Source organism: Dreissena polymorpha, chromosome 15 (assembly GCF_020536995.1).
Source record: "Dreissena polymorpha isolate Duluth1 chromosome 15, UMN_Dpol_1.0, whole genome shotgun sequence".
Taxonomy (NCBI): domain Eukaryota; kingdom Metazoa; phylum Mollusca; class Bivalvia; order Myida; family Dreissenidae; genus Dreissena; species Dreissena polymorpha.
Window position 1 is genome coordinate 36282030 of NC_068369.1, and position 14352 is coordinate 36296381.

Sequence of the window (14352 nt, forward strand, 5' to 3'; positions counted from 1 at the left end):
ATGTTTTTATTGAGATTTAATGATGATAATATGAATATACGAAAAACAGTATGTATTCAATATGTAAGTAACAAATAGATATCGACTATACATAACCAATTCTATTTTATTAATTTTTTATAGAAGTTAATTAATTTAAGAACCCTAATTCAAACTATAAAACAAATAAATACTACCGAAAACAGATACCGAAAAGAGCATAGCAAATTAAATGGGTGTCATAATTGATCGCTTTAATATGTATTAAGTTTCCAAAGTCGGCAATATTTGATTAACGTATTTCTTATTTTTATATAGATATTTGCATTTTATTAGAAATAATTTCACATGATTTATTTTTGTACAGAAAGTTACTATAAAATAAACAAAATATGCAACCTATTAATTCTATGTTTGTTTGTCAGTGGTTGTCTAACACCTTCAATTGTTTGTATAACAATAGGCGTGCATTGCGTTTTTTGGAGTGTAAAGTATTTGTCATAGGTGTGAAACCATTGTTAAATACTGGCATACATGGGGCCCGTCTTATCAAAGATCGTACGACATTCTCACCAATTTTCGAAGCGCCATATATACGTAACCGTCACATTTATAATTACTTTTGTTGAATATTTCCATTCATGTTCAAAGAAACTGTAAAATATCCTTTATATCTGAAACATACAAATCATAATCACTTATAATTTAAAATTACAAAATTCAATCGTAAGTTAACATTGTCGTACGATCTTTGATAAGACGGACCCATGGTTTTTAACTCAATTACGCAAATGTAATGGGCCATTGCCCTAAGGGGAATAAATGATAAACTTGCCAGGTTTTATAACTTTAATCTGGTCATGAAAATGCATGCAAGAAATATTTAATACTTAGTTTAATTTAAATACGTACTGAAATTAACATTAATCAAATGGTAGTTTAATGCAACTATCACGATGTTAAGGTATTTAAATACGTACTGAAATTAACATTCATTATAAATCGTAGTTTAACGCAACTATCACTGGTAAGCGTGTTTGTAACAAAGACAAGTAATTTTCACTAATTGCTTTTTATATTAATTAATAACGGTACACACTTGCTTACATGTGTGAAAAATCAACTGTTTATACCCCCAATATGCCACTGATAGTATAGGGCGAACGGACCCAGGGCGAACGGACCCAGGGCGAATGTGTAACTAGGGCGAACGGACCCGATACCCTTGTAGATAGACATGTTGCACACATTTTCAGGGCTTGACACTAACTTCTTTTACCTACTGACAATTTTTATGTTATTTTACCTAAATTTCAACTTACTTTCCGGACTATCCACAATGTATTGTGCATTTATTTAAAGAAAACTATGCTGTATTAATTTAATATTCTTTGTACACATGGTACAATAACGTAAGTCTAGCACATAGGCTAAACACTAATATGATAATAGGTGCTACCTAATTTACGGGCAAAAGCTTATTTGATGTTTGTTAAAGATAACACGGGTAATATATGTCTGCACATTATCATGCAACAAAACATTCAATTTCTTTACAAAACAATATGTAATTTAGCAAAGCAATAAAATATAATTTGTTTAAATCTTAAACAAGTTTATGAAGCTATGCTTTTTGTATAGTAACCCCTTGTTCTGTTTTCAAACTCTTAAACATGTATTTCATTTTTTGTTTCCATTTTTTCAAAACAATGTTAAATTAAAAAAAAAAAAAATCTTGCGAAACTGTGTTTTTTAGATGTTTTCCATATGCAGGGATGCCATTTATGTATTAGGGCGAGATTATTTCTAAAACGATTTTATTTAACTTAAGCATAAAAAAGAAAGGTGCCGTACTTCATTATTTTGGTCCCATGTCTAAATCATCGACATCGTAAATGTATCCCCTGCATATGTAAATGAAAAACTTTTTGTACTTAATTAATGTTAATAAACATATAAATGCAACAATGCTTGCGGGAGTGTTTGCGTCTATCTTGAAAGAAGTGCATAGACCTCATTCACTGCGCAAAATTACACAGACCAGAAATATCACCTTTGGCTTTGGACACAATACTCTTTGCATATCTTAGGCACTGTTAGAGCTGATGTCATGAAATGTGGTAAACTTATTGTATTTTTCGGAATCCTCAGGAATTAACAGTTGGTAAAAACTATCGCTTATGGCATAAACAGATTGAACATTACTAGGTTGGTGCTAAGGAGAAAATACTAGTAGCAAAAATTTAGGTTTATGATGAAGACCCACATCATAAGCTTAACGCTATGTCACGTAATTACACATTGTTCCTTGATAATACACAGTAACAACTAAAGTTCATTTCTTTTTTCATCGAGATTTATTTCTGTTAAATAATTTCTAACACAACGCTTCCAATGTTCATGAAGTACAATTTTACATCGCGGTGGCCGACATGGCCACCACGTCAAGAAAGCGTGACTACTCTACTCGATTGTCAAACTTAGGACTCCCTCTTCAAACAACGCAGATGCCAATTTATACAATAATGGACAAATAAATTGGGTGACGCCTGTCTGGATGATTGACTTTAACATGAGTTGAATTACCTGATACAGGATGGCTTTATGTGTGACTTACATATCTTGTGCATATATATGCCAATAATTAATCGAGACCACGTTTGTTTAACTGCGTATATGAAAGTTCACCTGTCATTTAACATGAAAATATATACAAATTAACAGTGCTGCATGTGCTTACCATATACATAACTAATTAGTGAACCCAGCCATGGGCAATAACTTGGTGCATTTTTCTCGTCTAATTTGACGATGACATATGATGCCCATTTATGCATTTCTTCATGAAGACATATATTATGTATTCAGTTACACCGAACAAGGAATATACATGAAATACACCAATTATGCGACAGCTAAATATATGAGTGTACCTGTCACTTTATGTGTGAGTCAAAAAATAAACAACAACATACTTATTATCACGAATTTACTGTTATCAACAAGAATTGTTTTACCAGTAAATAATTTACCAAACCATATTTAAATAAAATATAATCAAATATTTTTCACCTTAATTTAATTACATTATTTCGTTTATTTTCATTTCATTTAATTCATTTTCATGTTTTGAAAGTAAAGATATTCAGTCATTATGGAATGTGGCATTAAACATATAGACAGCAGCTGCGTATTGCATGTGAATGAGACAGTTTCCACATGAATATGATTATAAAATAACAACCCGATTATTAAATTGCATGTACATCCCAATTGATTAAAGTCAAGTTTTTGTATGTTCAAGCTCATAAAACAAAATAACACATTCAGTATGTTCATTTATACCCTTATCTTCTCGCCCTTGTTTCTGTGCACTCAACACATACATGTAGTATTAGACACACTGTTATGAGTTTGCATATATTCGGTAAGTTCCTACCACGTGTTTGTTAGTTTAAAAAAACACGCTCAGTCATGGCACTAAATGTCAATGAGTTGACTTCATCAAAGATGTAGAACCAAAAAAAAATACTCCACTCATCCAGTATGCCTTCTATGAAGAAATAATAACAAGCAGTCATCAAATAAAATGAATACCGTATCCTACACTTTCGCTTCTTATATGGTCTTCAAAAAATTAATCAGAGACAGTTGACAAGACTAAACTTCTGCTTTTCGTTTATTTGCAATTTTTTCAAAGTGTCAGTATAATGTGCAAAATAATAATGGTAATACACAACATGGTTTCAGGTGTGTCAAATGAATTTTTAGGCAAGGATTATTAATTATAGGTATAAGTTTAAGTGTACAACACACTCTTTTGTAATAAAAATATTGCAAAGTGTGCTACTGGCACTGCATTATGCACATTTATATTTAAGTAAAAATTAACATTCATTTATATAATAAACAAGAAATCTGATACTTAAAAACAACTTAGTAGATATTGTTTATTGTACAATGTATTACTCAAAGTCATCATCACACAATGAGACAACACAATGGTCTCTGAACAGAGTGTGCTATTTAATTGTGGCATACATTTTATGAATTAATACTAGTAATAGAAATACAGAAAAAACGTCTAAAGCTGCCTGGGAACTATGATTTTTAATATCAACAATTAATTTGACATGCCTGATTGCAAATTGTTAATTTCACTATTCTTTCCAGGGGTTCTGAAATATGCTGTCCGAGTTGTCAATTTACCCTTCCGGGCAAGCAGTTTTTGAAAGCTGGCTTGTCCGGGGACAAGTAAAATTTCCGTGGTAAAATTTGTTTCGAGAACGAAACTTCAATATTTTTCGAAAATAAAAAACGAAGTTTATATAAATAGCTTATGATTAATCTGCGGACTAGCACACTTTTTTAACTGGAGGTATGTTATTTTCCGATAATAATTATTTAATGTGGTAAACCAGTCCACGAGTACATGTATATATAGCAACAGCCAATCACGCATAAGAAAACAATTTTAATCAGGGACCTATGTCCCTGTTTTAATAGAGAAACCAGCACACATGTGTATAGCAACAGCCAATCACGCATAAGAATTTTAAGATAACACTTTTCGTACATTGCAAATGGCCGCATACATGTTCTAACTACCTGCATTCGATTTTTATATAATAAAACCACTTCAACGTCTAGCCATGACGCTAATCAGACCAATGATAAAATCAGTTCGGCGTCGGAAAAGAAGAGAAAAGCCAAGTATGAATATGATAAACACACGACGCCAAGCGGAAACGAGAATTTTTTGAGTCTTGTCTAATTGATTTTCCTTGGCTTGAAACGTTGCCAATGTGTGTAAATGTAAACTTCGTAAGGAGTTTCCTTTATTAGCGGATAATTATATACTTATAATTAACGGAGATTATTTTATTTCAAGTGAATTGTCTAGTCATGTTGAGATTATTAAATAGCCGAGATGGTACATGTATCATGTTAGTCGAACTTGTTGACGCTCTCAAATATTAAGCTACTTTTTATATTGGTAATATTTGGAGTTCCAAAGAATTTAGCCCACATAAAAAGTATCTCAAAATTCTTTGCGCGTCTTATAAATAAGACTAGTATCATGTGTGACTTAAACGTGATCTTATTATATGCACATCTTGCTTGTATTTTTTGTTCAATTTTCTAGTTAACTATGTTTATAATTTAAAATAGAAGTTAACAAAAGTGTATGTTTGTATTATTTGCTTAATTAGTAATTACCTTTTCCTTTATATATCTTAAAAGTACGGACAAGTACTTCTTTGGTACGGACAAGTGAATTTGTGGGTCCAACTTGTCCGTGGACAATTAGACTCTTAAAATATTTCAGAACCCCTGCTTTCACATTGTTTTCACACCTGATATTTGTTATGCTGTATATTCTTTTTGCTTACAGACATACAGAGTCTCTTCACAATAATTGCAGTTTCTTTACAGTCCACTAACGTTGAACATTACAGAGTCACAATTGCTAATGTTTCAGTCCCGGTCAAGCTTTATAGGTCCAGAATTGCTTCGTTGTTGAGAACAAAGCACGCAGTCAGTTTTGCTCAGCAGAATGCTGCATGGCATGTGTGGAGACCAGCATTTGACAGAGCAGCTTCTAAAAGAAAATCAAAAGAATCCATAAAAATGTACATATGAATTAGTCTATTTCCAATGTGTATGTAAGCACAGTTTGATTTTTTACAGTTTGAAACAGTTTGGTACGAAAATGATCGAGTATGAGTCGGAGATGCAATATTGTTTACAATCACAACGTAACTTAATACATCACAAAAGAAAGGGTCTTGAGAATAATCATGACATTGTAGAATATACTCAAGAAATAACTCCAAAACCACAAAAGAAAGGGTCTTTAGAATAATCACGTAGAATATACTCAAGAAATAACTCCAAATCTTAATAAAATGATAACTTTTATGTTCCATTAGTTTGACTGAATAATAATGACCTTAAATTTAAAATCGGCGAAATTTTGTATGTGCGGAAAACAGTTCCCATGTTATCAAAGGTAATCTTTAGCAATATTATATAGATTGATGTTTTATGTATAACCAAACGCAATATTTTAATTGAATAATGACTTACCAATCGAGTGCATTCCATTAATTTATTAAATTTCAACAATGTAAACATACACCAGAGTATGTCAGTTTCAATTTTTACTTCTTAATGACGTATTGACGAAAGCAGTGACGTCACACAGACATGTATAGTTGTCGACGAAAGAAACGCGGCCGTTCATGTTGTGAACAAATTTAACTTTTAAACAATCGTTTATCTGTGTAAAGGGATAATATTAACTATAGAATATTGGGTTCATTTAAGACGTTAATTAGAAACTAATCTTATTCGGTATTGTAAACCGGAAATACGCAAATAATTTAGACGGGTTATCTTTTTTAAGATTTTGTTAACAACATCTAGAGCAATTTTCAATTTGCAATGAATTATGGGAAACAGGAAGTGTCAAACAGGGAGGCAAACAGACGTATTTTGATCATAGAAAATCATAATACAATAACATAGAGTACGATACGCTACTTAATAATTACTGCCATGCCGTATTATTTCATGAGGAATGCATCTATGTGTCATATAGCGTTTGTCGAAGTGTCTATGTGCTCCAGCGCTCTATGATTTTCCATCGCGAAAATAGGTGACGGCAGGAATTATTTGACTTGTATCCCTATAAGGTAATGTCTCTTTGTATTTCAGAAAAGTGATACAAATAAACGGTCAACGCCCGCTTCGGGGGCTTTTGCCCATATTACATTCAACCAGAAAAAAAAATGTGTACGTTAATCTTTAATCAACTACCAGCAAGTCCATCTTTAGTTTGAAACAGAATCAAATCTTTCTTTTGTAGCGTTTTTTTTATATAGATTTTTAGATGACTGGCTTCGGCACAGTGCTTTACACAAATTCTACATGTCATATGTTTTTTGGTTGAATTATAATCAACCCTATTGAATTCTATCCTTTTCATATTTTCGCTGTACTTCAAGCTTCTCTTCATTAGTTAAGTCTATTAATATGGCGGTCTCGAGTCGTCCCATAAAATAAGGATGAAATTATCGGTTTATTATGAATATATAAAGTTGTTTTATTGATGATAACGGCTTTCCACCAGTGTTTCACAATAAGCTGGCCAAGATTTTTTACTGGTCTGACAGATCAACCAAATTTCTAGTTTAACTGGTCCACGCTTTTTTTTTTACTGACCACCGTTAGTGTTGAGCCCTGATTTTTAGATATTGAAGCTTTATTGTCTTGTTTAGTTATGTGAAATAAGATCTTTGAATTCTGCTAAATCTTATTTTTTAATTACTCGTAGATTTAAACACAGCAGCAAATATCTTTATTTTCATATCATTTGTGACATGGTTGTACAGTGATATTTTCTCTTTTGAGTCCTTGGACTTGATAACTTGCAAATCTATGTGTCCCCGAATTGAAAGAATGAGTCCAAACATTAAACGATATTATTTATTGAGAAATTTCAATGCATTTTTGGGGTTCACACAATTTGAAACTTTGCATCCCAAGAGGTTTTTGTGGGTCCAGGACGTTGGACTCGCAGGTAAAAAAATCACGGGTTGTATTATATTTCCAGTGTCGATTTCATGCGTCGGCTAAATAAAAAGATTTAACCATCTAAGACTCTGGCTGTACACTATAAGAAATACAGTCTACTCTCGTTATCTCGAAGTAAGCGGGAACATGAAAAAATATCGAAATAACGAGAGTTCGAGATATCCGATAAGGCGTTTTCAAAGAAAAAAAATGTATTGAAAATTTACCTTGTTTTTAACATCTTAATACCTGCTATGTGGTCTAACTAAAGCTGTCACCGTGTGGCATAATACTTTCTTCTTCCCTATATATTACCTGATATATAGGCATTTTTACGAGGCATGATTCAATTTGCTATTTATATGTGAAAATGATGTTTTAAGTGTTACCCAATTGCATGAACACATGCGGATATCATTTTTCTGAACTGTCGAATAAACATCAGGTAATGTTGCTTTTTAAAGTTATGATGCAATTGATGTCAAATCAAGACGAGGGTTTTCCATCTGAACATGCGTAAATCACGTTCTGGACTTTTGAACTGTTAATGTACAATTTGTTTTTTGAAATGCAAACCGTCTCAAGCAGGAAGTTTATCCAGTAATTGATGCAGTCACACGGTGCCGTAGTGTACGATGGGTTATAAATCCGCTATGGTTAAACTTTACTGATGTTTTCGTATAAAAAACATCACATAATCAGTCAATTGGTAATTCATAGATTGTTTCGGAAAATAAATTAAAGAAATCAGATCTTTATCGCAGTAAAAACGTGTGAAAATTACGCGAAAAAGTTGTCACGACTTTGTAACGTTTTTCTCGTTAACGACGTCAGCGCTGAAAGGGTCAAAGTCTGATCGTATCCAGCCACATATAGTGGAAGTTTTCCCTATTTGGCTATAGAGAAACTTTGTAAACACTCTAGAAGTCACAATTTTTGCCCAATCATCAATTTTTCTCTATATGTATATCATGAAAACATGTGAACACAGTAGAAGTCACATTTTTGGCCCAATTTTCATGAAATTTGCTCAGAACATTTGTTTCCTTGATACGAGAGTTGAGTTTAAAAATGGTTCCGGTCAGTTGAATAACATGGCTGCTGGGAGGGGGGCAGTTCTCTCATTATGCCCCCCCCCCACCTTTCGAAGAAGAGGGGGTATATTGTTTTGCTCATGTTGTTCTGTCCATCCACCAGATGGTTTCCGGATGATAACTCAAGAGCGCTTATGTCAAGGATCATGAAACTTCATAGGTACATTGATCATGACTCGCAGATGACCTATATTGATTTTCAGGTCACTAGGTCAAAGGTCAAGGTCACGATGACCCAAAATAGTAAAATGGTTTCCAGATGATAACTCAAGAAGGCTTATGCCTAGGATCATGAAACTTCATAGGTACATTGACCATGACTTGCAGATGACCCCTATTGATTTTCAGGTCACTAGGTCAAAGGTCAAGGTCACGATGACCCGACATAGTAAAATGGTTTCCAGATGATGACTCAAGAACTCTTATGCCTAGGATCATGAAACTTCATAGATACATTGATCATGACTCGCAGATGACCCCTATTGATTTTCAGGTCACTAGGTCAAAGGTCACGGTGACCCTAAGCAGTAAAATGGTTTCCGGATGATAACTCAAGAATGCTTATGCCTAGGATCATCAAACTTCATAGGTACATTTATCATAACTCGTAGATAACCCCTATTGATTTTCAGGTCACTAGGTCAAAGGTCAAGGTCATGATGACCCGAAATAGTAAAATGGTTTCCGGATGATAACTCAAGAATGCTTATGCCTAGGATTATGAAACTTTATAGGTACAATGATCATGACTCGCAGATGACCCTTATTGATTTTCAGGTCACTAGGTCAAAGGTCAAGGTCACGCTGACCCGACATAGTAAAATGGTTTCTGGATGATTACTCAAGAACGCTTATGCCTAGGATCATGAAACTTCATAGGTACAATGATCATGACTCGCAGATAACCCCTATTGATTTTCCGATCACTAGATCAAAGGTCAAGGTGACCTGAAATAGTAAAATGGTTTCTGGATGATAACTCAAGAACGCTTATGCCTAGGTTCATGAAACTTCATAGGTATATTGATCATGACTCGCAGATGACCCCTATTGATTATCAGGTCACAAGGTCAAAGGGTAAGGTCACAGTGCCAAAAAACGCATTCACACAACGGTGACTCAACTTAGAAAAATGGTTTCCGGATGATAACTCAAGAATGCTTACGCCTAGGATCATGAAATTTCATAGGTTTTCCCTATTTGGCTATAGAGAAACCTTGTAAACACTCTAGAAGTCACAATTTTTGCCCAATCTTCATGACAGTTGGTCAAAACATTGGTTTTAACAACACAGATTTTCCCAATTTTAGCTTTGTCATGCTAATTTTTCCCAAATGACCTGGTACCAGTACTTTTCCAAAAAGGGCAAACAAATTGCTGTTTCAATAAAAAAATGGATATAACTCTGTTATTACAGAATAGTTAGAGTAGCGCTTTGTCCTGAACCATCCTCAATATATACACACATGCCAAGTTTTTCAATGAAATCTGCACCAGCAGTTCCAAGATGCTGCTCCAAACACACAATTGTGCTTATTTGCAAGTAAAACAAAGGCCATTACTCTGTTATGTGCTCATAGATTGCAACAGCATTTGATGCGCATCATTCTCTGACGATATGTAAACTTGTATCAAGTTTCCATGAAATCAGTCCAAGCAGTTCTGAGATATAAATACTTTCCAGAAACTAAAGTGTTTCGGACAGAAAATGCCAAAACTATATCCCTTTGCCTATGGCGATGGATAATAACATTAAGACAAGAGAACCTAGTTGTTAAATTTTGATTTCAATAATATTATGTAAACAAACTATTATAATAACATGCTAGATCAACACCTGGCCATGTATTAAATAATATGCATAATTTAAAACCCCAACATCATAAAATATAACATTAAACTGCATCATGATTCAAAAGTTAAAGAGCATTTAGACCTCTATAAAATTAATAAGAATTTGCTTGGATTGCTTGGGTCTTCACACATAAAATCTATTTTCAGATGAACATTGAGTAAAACATTTTTATTTCAAAGCAGGCACAGGAAAGTGCATGTACGTTGTACTTTAAGTACAGTCCAACCCCTACTTCCGGTCACCCCTCATCGCCGGTCGCCTCATGTAGGCGGCCGGTGTGTGCTGCGACCGTCGATAACACTATAAAATGCACCCCTCTTAAGCGGTAACCCCGTTTCTCCGGCCAGCGGCCAGCTATTTTGCATCCCAAATGTAAAATATCCCCCATATGAGTGGTCTCGCGCGAGTAAGTCAGTCATGTACATTGGCAAAATTACACCGACGCAACGGCAATAAAATCGATACTTACATCCAGTCTGCGGTTTAGGCTTTGTAGTACTGAATCGTGTTGTGTGATAAACATTTTGACAGCCAGTTTGCAAATTGCAATTAATTAGCGGTGGATTATCGGGTTATCGGATAAAAGCAATATGCGACCGTTTGATCTTTTTGTTTACGCATGTGCGAATATCACCTATTATTACTGGAAAAGAGATTATTAATTTATAATTTATTATTTGTAGTTGTTGAATCATACTATTTCAAGCACACATTATGACAATTATCGGCCAATTAAAAGTGATATGGTTACAATCATATTCGCGACCCTTTTGAAGAACAAAAAATACTCAGAAATTGAAATTCTTTCAGATTAAATTGAATCCAATGAACGAACACAAATAAGGACGAAAACAAACAACAAATTGATTGAATTTATGTAATCAACATATAGAAACTGATTTGAACCTATTTGTCTATAAAAACTTACCTTGTTACAGATTAACTAAATCCTCTTGATAAATGTAAATGCTTTTATTAAATTGTTCACACCAGTTTTGACACTCTTTGTTTCAGCATTTTTAACCCAGTATTTAATTGCCCCTTTGTTTATCCCAAACCGATTATCTCGATATGATCGGATACTGTCCAGACAATTACTAAGAAAGCAGTTTGTAATAAACCCAGGGACCTTAGTACATGTATGACTCTGTATGGGGTCTCTGCATAAACCACATGAGTCTGGTTATTAAACACAATTTATGATACCTCCATGTCATCTCTTCGCATATTAAGTAAAAAACTTAACAGTTGCTTTAATAAAATATTTGAACATATTTAAACAATAGACATTTGTCCAAAATGGATTAACAGCTAGGAACTATAAAGTATATATATTAGCCAGTTTAAACATAACAATAAAGTGTTTAATAACTTTACATTTAAAATATTTTACAAATTTACTGCTACACAATTAACGTATTTAACGGGTACCTGCAAATGTAAACTCTGCTATAATGTGTAAAGATCGTGCATTACTGCAGTGTTCGAAACATCATCATGAAAACAAGCAATCGCGTTTGGTCATTTTAGGGATATAAAATACTTGCGTAAAATAAATTAAATGTGTAGATTTATGGTATCAAATAATGCTAGATTTGTATCGTTCATTATCACCAGAGAAGAGTTTTCAATATACATGTACATGCAAACCCAGTTCAATTTGCAAAATATGCAGGTGTTTTTTCAATTGGAATGCTTAAATTTATTAATATTTTCATTCAATGTAAATTTACGAAACAAAATTCATTCAATGTAAAAGAAAATTCAAACTACATTAAAAGATTGAAATGTATTGAGCTATTTAAGGACTTTGTTTTAACTGATTCAATACACCCCTTACACTAAATTTCAATCTCTGATGAAAAATAACACTATCGCATCCACACCACTTATAATAATATTCATAAATTATGATGTTTTTTATGTCCCCCACTATAGTAGTGGGGGACATATTGTTTTTGCCCTGTCTGTTGGTCTGTTGGTCTGTTGGTTGGTTTGCGCCAACTTTAACATTTGCAATAACTTTTGCAATATTGAAGATAGGAACTTGATATTTGGCATGCATATGTATCTCATAGAGCTGCACATTTTGAGTGGTGAAAGGTCAAGGTCATCCTTCAAGGTCAAAGGTCAAATATATGGGTCAAAACCGCTCATTGAATGTACACTTTTGCAGTACTTTTAATATTCAAGATAGCAACTTGATATTTGGGATGCATGTGTATCTCATGGAGCTGCACAATTTGATTGGTGAAAGGTCAAGGTCAAGGTCATCCTTCAAGGTCAGATGTCAAATATATGTGGCCAAAATCGCTCATTTTATGAGTACTTTTGCAATATTGAAGATAGCAACTTGATGTTTGGCATGCATGTGTATCTCATAGAGCTGCACATTTTTAGTGGTGAAAGGTCAAGGTCAAGGTCATCCTTCAAGGTCAGAGGTCAAATATATGTGGCCCAAATCGCTAATTTTATGAATACTTTTGCAATATTGAAGATAGCAACTTGATATTTGGCATGCATGTGTATCTCATGGAGCTGCACATTTTTAGTGGTGAAAGGTCAAGGTCAAGGTCATCCTCCAAGGTCAAATATATGGGTCAAAATTGCTCATGTAATGTCACTTCTGCAATATTGAAGCTAGCAATTTTATATTTGAAATGCATGTGTATCTCATAGAGCTGCACATTTTGAATGGTGAAGGGTCAAGGTCATCCTACAAGGTCAAACATCATATAAGGGGACATTGTGTTTCACAAACACATCTTGTTTTTTTTTTAAATATCATTTATTAAAGTCTTACTTAAAAAAGAATACGGGTATTTATAGTTTTGTTTTGTGAAATTGTAAATTATTATTAAGTCTTCCGACGACCTTTACTCTGATACAATGTTATTGGCCACGATCGAGAAGTTGACGGCCAATCCATTTTTAGTACGGAAAACCCCTCCTGTGACGTCACACAAAAACCTCCTATACACAGGGCTCGAAATAAACACTCGCACACTCGCAAAATGCGAGTAAAAAAAGATTGCAAGGTAAGTTATAAGCCACTAGTATTTTTTGCAAGTGAAGAAATAGTGAAAAAAAACAAGTTATATTGCTAAATGCGTTCGACGACATGAACGCTAAACCGTAGGTCAATTTTTTGACCGTCCGAATACCCATATGCAGAAGCGCGCACCTTGTTTGTAGACTGGTATACTTATGGTACAGATACCCAGATGGTATTGATACAAAGAACATGAAACAGTCGACTATTCACACTCAAGTTAAATCCAGTTTTGACACAAAGGGGTGTACATTATACAGTGTACTGACAACTGACATTTCCTGTAAAACGCGAATGCAATAAGGCTGTATCGAATGCGTCAACTTCGTTTAGGTAGAATAGTGTTGATTAGCGCTAATTGTTAACAACTTTATTACCCATTGTGTGTATTGTGTTTTTCAGGGGTGTTGCAGATTATACAGCCAACACGCGGCGAATCCGGATTACAGACAATACTATTAAATGCAATTAAAATATGACAATGTGTGATGAACACCTGACTGAAATATATTCTGCGCTTTTATTACAAATTAATAAAGAACATATTGATTTGTGTTTGGTTGTTCGGTTTTAACTGCATCTACTATTTTTGTATATATACATAAAAACCCGTACCTTCGTTGTTTAAAACACTCGTTAACGGTTATTCAGTCCCTTTTATCTGCTAATCATAACAAAGAACGTGTCAATGACATAAAATAATAAGGGACAGTTACTATCACCTGAAATAATAGACTTGTTAATTGGCATATGCCAAACAAGGCCCACCTCCTGCAAGTGTCACCCCTCTTTCC